Consider the following 6,598-nt stretch of genomic DNA (forward strand, 5'->3'; position numbering starts at 1 on the left):
GTTCCGAATGCTGCCATTTCTGATTGTGCTTGTCTCCGGACTTGGAGCACTTGTATAGGCAGACAGGGTACTCCATTGATATTCTCAGTCATGCCTAGGAGTTTAGCTTTTCTTCCCCCAGGATAATGGGGTTACAGCCTGGGTCTAGCCCTTCTGATAGCTGAGTCCTAGAAAGTGTGTCCTTCCCCCTCCCTCCTCCTCCTCCTCACTGTGTTTGAGGCCCTGCAGAGAGGAAAGCACAAGTGTCAATCGTAGACACAGAACAAAAGGGACTAAGGAAATACTTTTTAATATCTGGCCTAATCCAGAAAGGCATGAGACACTGAAAAAGGAGACTGAGAGAGACTGGGATGATCCAGTGTGAGGAAGGCAGTGATTTCTGGTTCCCCCATGGCTGATATTCCCTCTCCACTCAGAAGTGGGAGAGAAGACTTGCCCATCTGTTTGGAATTTACTGCAAGAAAAAAGAGAGATGGGGAGGGAGTCAGAGAGGGGAAAAGGGAGAGAGAGAAAGGAGGAGGGTGTGTGTGTGTGTGTGTGTGTGTGTGTGAGTGTGTGTGTGTGTGTGAGAGAGAGAGACAGAGAAAGAGAGAGAGAGAGAGAGAGAGAGAGAGAGAGAGAGAGAGAGAAAGAGAAAGAGAGAGAGAATCTAATCTCCTTGGTCACTACCTCCCAAACCTGTCCCTTAGCACTGATCTTGAGCAGCACTGGCATGGACACCAACATTGTCTGGAGTTTTCAAAGCTCCCTGGGGCAAGGGCTTTGAATGGACACTGGGCCATCTGTTGGTGACTACCAGGCTGGTAGTTTTAATGTGTCACCAGATGCTTCTAGAAATGGTATATGTATGTATATATGCAAGCATATATGTGTTGTGGGGCCATCTCCCACCAAGTCCCTCCCAAAACACAGAGAGGATCCAGAGACGGCCTTGGGATCTGTACAGGCTAGAACAGAGGGTCTCTGCTGGCGCAGCCTGGCTTCTGGCCGGCATGGATAGAGACCAGGGATTGAGCTGACTTGGCAAGGAAGTGGGCAGCTCTGAAAGTAGGAGAGGAACTGGCCAGGAAGCACTAGGTGCCCTGCAGAAGGCCTAGCCTATGGCAGGCTGAGAACTTTGCTGCCAGAAACAAGGTCACTGATCCAGTCACTCTGGCTCAGGTGCTCACCATTCAGCAACACTGTCCACAACCAATTGTGGGTGTTTGCAGTCAGCCTAAATGGGGAGGCACTGGTAGAAACTCCCTCCTAGGGAGCACTGCAGAGCAAATCCAGAGAGATTTGCAGAGATCCCACTAAAGAGAAAGCCTGGTCCCTAAGTTTGAACTGGGGTGGGACTGAATTAAGAGAGAGGCAGGTAATCCGATTTCCTCCAAAATCACTACACGGAGGAAAGTGAACAGGGAAAAGAGAAAGAACAAGGAACTAGGAGCCAGGAGGCCTCCAATTGAGGTTTTGTCCAGAACCCCATCTGCTGTTCTGCCCTGAGCAATGGCTGCTCCTCTCTGGGCCTTGGAGTCTCCTTCTCTCAGTGAGGGGGCCCAACTGCCATCCCTGATTAAGTCAGGACTCACTGAATCAAGATATATAGATTCTATTCATGTCTGCGGACATCTTTGAATCCTTTACATCTGAGACTCAGTGGGACCTCCCAGAGCAATCATCCTTCCAAGCAGGACCCCCTCCCCCTAACCGCCCAGCCCCAGATAGGAATCTCTAGGAACTCCTCTTTAGGGGAAGGGGTGAGCTGCCCCCCCACACCTCTCCCATCTCACCTGCACCTCCGGAAGTCCTTCCTGTATCTCCCTTTCATCCCTTCTGTATATTCGGGTTCTCCTGAAAGTAGTGTCTCTAGGGTCCCATTTTTAATTTCTTTTGTTTCCCCCAACCAAGGAGAGGAAGAATCTGACTGCACATCTGTTTGGAATTTGGGGTGGGGGTAGGGAAGGCTGCTCCCTTCTCCTGCGCTCATGAGTTCCAGGGTGGGGAGAACCTGGGAGAGCCTGGGCCTCTTTTGCTACCCCCCATGCCCACCATGGTCCTTGTCAGCTGCCTCTTTGGCCTTTCTCATCTCTGAAACAAACAAACAATCAGGAAGGCAAACCTGAAACCTTGTTCTGAGACCGTAAACAGTGCGGCCGGGCTCCGGCCTTAATGGGCCCCAGGCCCGGCCTGTCTGCTCCCGCCGGCCTGCCTGCCTCCAATGTGTTTCTGATTTGTACTGAGCTGGCGGCTCTGCCACGCTGAATGTGGCAGCTGCCTCAGCCCCGCCTCTTGGGGATCCAGGGGTGGGAAGGTTGGGGAGAAGTGGGAGGAGGGTACCCCACCTCCCCAGCCAGTTTGGTGCAGAGGCCAGGAACTTCTGAGAGGCAATACACAGACGTGGCCAGGGGAAGGGGTGGGAGCAGGGGATGAATTTCATCTGGCTATAAACAAACATGCTTCTCATTTAAGGACCCAGGGGTGCCACCAGATCCCCTTTACCCATTTTCCAGGGAGCAGGCAGAGTGAGAATTGAAATGGGGATACTTGGGGACTAGAATGGGATTTTGTCAGGGATTTCTACCTCCCAAAAGGTGGTGGGAATTTTCTGAGAATGGGAAGGGCAGAGGTGGCATGGAGAAAATGAACTTTCAGGAAGTCTTACCTCCAGAAAAGGTAAGACTGTGGGGAGCTGGGCATGGTGGCGCACACCTGTAATCCCAGCGGCTCAGGAGGCTGAGGCGGGAGGATTGCAAGTTCAAAGTCAGCTTCAGCAACTAAGTGAGGTCCTGAGCAACTCAGTGAGACCCTGTCTCTAAATAAAATACAAAATAGGGCTGGGGATGTGGCTTAGTAGTTAAGTGCCCCTGAGTTCAATCTCTGTACCCCTTATAAGAGGCTCAAGGGCATAGATGTCAGAAGTTCTGTCTGCAAAATGGCTAAGGTGCAAGGATTGGGGAATGTGCTATTTCTGACACTCCCACCCCAAATCCTACAGTGGAAGAATTTTGGGTGTCTGAGGGCCATTTACTATAGGGCTTGTTCACTCCATGGAACCATCAGGAAGGAGTCCATCAACTTTGCATCAAGAAGGTGGTCTTGTGGGGCATGGTGGTACATGCCTGTAATCCCAGCTACTGGGAAGACCAAGGCAGAAGGATGGAAGTTTGAGGTCAGACTGGGCAACCTAAGGAGACTCTGACTCAAAATAAAATGTAAAAAACAAAAAGAACTGGAGATGTAAACTCAGAAATAGAGTGCACCTGGGTTTCAATCCCTAGCACCCCACCCTTGCCCCCTGCCAAATTTAAAATGGAAGGTGGACTTTAGCAAGGAGTGGTGGCAACAGTTGTGATCCCAGCTACTCCAGAGGCTGAGGCAGGAGGATCTCAAGTTTAAGCCCAGCCTGAGCAATTTAGCAAGACCCTGTCTCAAAATTAAAATGCTGGGGTGGAGCTCAGTGGTTAAGTGCTTGCCTCTGTCTGTGAGGCACTGAGTTTGATTTTTAGCACTGTGAGGGGAAAAAAGAAGATGGTCTTTGAATGACTTGGGCCCAGGCCAGTTAAGCAGGGCATTGCTCATTGGCTTTACATGCCCCCCCTTACAATCCGATGGGCATCTCCTTGTGCACTTGGATTTAAGCATCCTGGACCTCTGCGTGAAGATAATACCTATAATTCTAGAATGCTGAGGGGGCCACTGAGGAGACAGAGTTGGTCACTTCAGGCTAAAAGAGTTTTCCCAAATCAGCTTCTAAAAATCAATGTTTTGGATCATTTCCCTCATATCTTGTATCTTTCCCATGTCCTCTAAGCTACTGCTTTATCATCTTGGTTGGTTTTATGTCTGGAATTGGGGCTAAGACTGGGGTTGGGGTCAGGGCTGAATAGAAACCACTAGCTTCACTATGTACATCTAATCAGACAGAGTGTGTGGACACATCCCTTAGACTCCAGCCCCAACAGCTGTCCAATCATTGCTCTCCCAGCCTGGATCCAGGCTAGAGATTGGATCTGACCAGAAGCCAAGCCCGGAGGGTAGTGGGCCATGGAGAACATTGGGTTCTGTCCAAAGAGCCAGCTCTGTGTGCCCAGTAGGCCATTCTGGGCTGCTGAGAGAGGGGGTTGGCTCCATCTTAGCAGTGTCCTTTCTAGACCCCCATTCATGGGAATGTGGGAGGTGGGAGGGAAGCAGGATGTCCTCAGGAAGGCAGCCCCTGAGACCCTGTGGCTTTGTGGCTGTTTATTCCTCCTTCTGCTTTTTCTCAAGCCCTAAACATTTCTCACAGTGTCTAGCCAGTTCCAGTTATGCAAGCGGCATTGTGTGTTAACAAGAAAAATATCCATCGGTGGTGTGTCGAATCCAAGGGCCTTTGTCCCCCAAGTCACCCAGTACTTCCATTCTAGTTGCAATGCCAGGCCCTGCTGTGAAGTGGAAGATGAAGACTGGCTTTATAACCATCGCCTCTGTCAAACCACAGGATAGGTACCGTGATGCAGTATGTGCATGAGTTTGTGTGTGTGCTTGTGCACATGAACACGTGGAACACAAATTTTGCTCCATAGACTTTTTTGGGTCAGGGCAGGTACTGGGAATTGAACCCAGGGGTGCTTTATCATTGAGCTACATTCCTCAGTCCTTTTTATTTATTTTTAATTTCTTTTATTTTTGGGGGGGGTACCCAGGATTGAACTCAGGGGCACTCAACCACTGAGCCACATCCCCAGCCCTATTTTGTATTTTATTTAGAGACAGGGTCTCACTAAGTTGCGTAGCACCTTGCTGTTGCTGAGGCTGGCTTGGAACTCGTGATCCTCCCATCTCAGCCTCCCAAGCTGCTGGGATTACAGCACCACCATGCCTGGTTTATTTTTTATAAGAAAAAGGGTCTCACTCAGTTGCTGAGAGTCTTACTAAGTTTCTGAGGCTGGCCTCCAACTTGTGATCCTCCTGCCTCAGCCTCTCAAGTTTCTGGATTAGAGGCATGTGCCATGCTCCTGGCCCCATGGACTTTTTGAGAGTAAGGGCAACTGGTTTGGTCTCAGCTGCCTCAAAGTGGGCACAGTGATCTATATTTGCCTCTTATGTTGGTGCCCCTATTCGTAACCAAGGACACCTTCCTCGGCTCCCCCAGATCAGCTCATCTCTCCTCTTCCTTCACACTTTTCTCTGCCCTTCTTGCCTCCCCATGTCTGTCTCTGGGCCCAGAACCCATTGACTCAAAGCTCCCAAGCTTCTGTCTGCATATTTCAGGCACACAGAGACAGTAGAGAAGTGGTATTTATTGATTGGAAAGAACAGGCTTCCCGGATGGGGCAGTAAGACAAGCTCTGTGGTGGCCTACCATCCATGGGCTGCAGGATCTTGGAAAATTCATTCCCCCTTCTGAGTATCAGTTTTTCCATCTAACACATAGTGGGGGCAGAGGTTAGATTAGATGGCCATGAGAGATCCCACCTGTAATGTCCTATGGCACAAGCCCCAAGTCCAGTGCTTTGGAGCTCTCTGTTTCTTTCCTTGAGGTTTCCAACCTTTTAATCCTTCCTCACACAGCCAGCCACAGCAAGCCAGCCCATGTTGTGAAATGGGCTTCATCACAATGATAAAGAGCCACACGGTTCATTCCTTCATTCATCTAATAATCCTGTATTGGCATGATACCCACAGGGTGTCTGGCATTGCCCCACCTCATCCAGCCCAAGAGACCTGTCACCTTCATACCTCTCTGGTCAGGGACCTTGGCCTGGCCTCTCCCCAGCTCAGCAATTTCTCCACCAAGCTGTGAAGAGGCTGCCTCCCCCGCTTCCAGCCCTCTCCTCCTCTCAGCACCGGGCGAGTGTCCAGTGGTCCCTGAGCTGACACTTTCTGGATGGCTGCCTGGATACCGTTCCAGGACCCTGCCCTGCCTCTGATGGAAAAGGCCTCCGGGCCCTCTGCTCCTGAGCTTATTGTGGTCAGGCTATTTAGCCACTGTCACCTTCTCTCTCCAAACTCTAGCCATTCCTCCCCTTGCTTGTTTTGCCTAAGGTGTGGCTGGGCCCCTGCCTTCTGGATCCAGCCTTTGACATATAACCCTCCCCACCACCCCTCAGCACCTCGGAGCTCTTCTCTGCACCTCGGTGAGTAGTCATGTCAACAAAGGGAGACCCAGGGACAGCTTGCAGGGAGGGCCTGTAGCACAGTGTGGGTGCACTTGTGTGAGGACAGTGAGGGGGTGAGGGGAAGGGGAGGGCGGGGGAGGTGCTGGCGAGTGGGCATGGTGGAGTGCATATTGGGGGACAGCCAGCTGGGGTATATGTCAGAGTGAATGGGCCGGTGTGTGGCTCCATGTGTGACCCTCCCAGCAGCCGTCAACCTGCATTAGTGCACACATGGGTGAGCCTGCACGTGGACACAGGAGGCAGCAGGGTCCAGGCGAGGGTGGAAAAAAAAAATATTGGCTGCAGAGACAGAAGAGGTTTCTGGTCTGAGCTCCGCTGCCAGGTTTCTGAGTCCCTCCTCCCTAGTCCGAGCCTCAGTTTCTCCATCTGTAACCAGAGAGGATGGAACTGGACATCTCTAAGGGCTAATAGCCCTGACATGCTCCAGTTCTGTGATGCTTTGTGCACTAAGGCAG

The sequence above is a fragment of the Marmota flaviventris genome, chromosome X, assembly GCF_047511675.1.
Source record: "Marmota flaviventris isolate mMarFla1 chromosome X, mMarFla1.hap1, whole genome shotgun sequence".
In the NCBI taxonomy this organism is placed as follows: domain Eukaryota; kingdom Metazoa; phylum Chordata; class Mammalia; order Rodentia; family Sciuridae; genus Marmota; species Marmota flaviventris.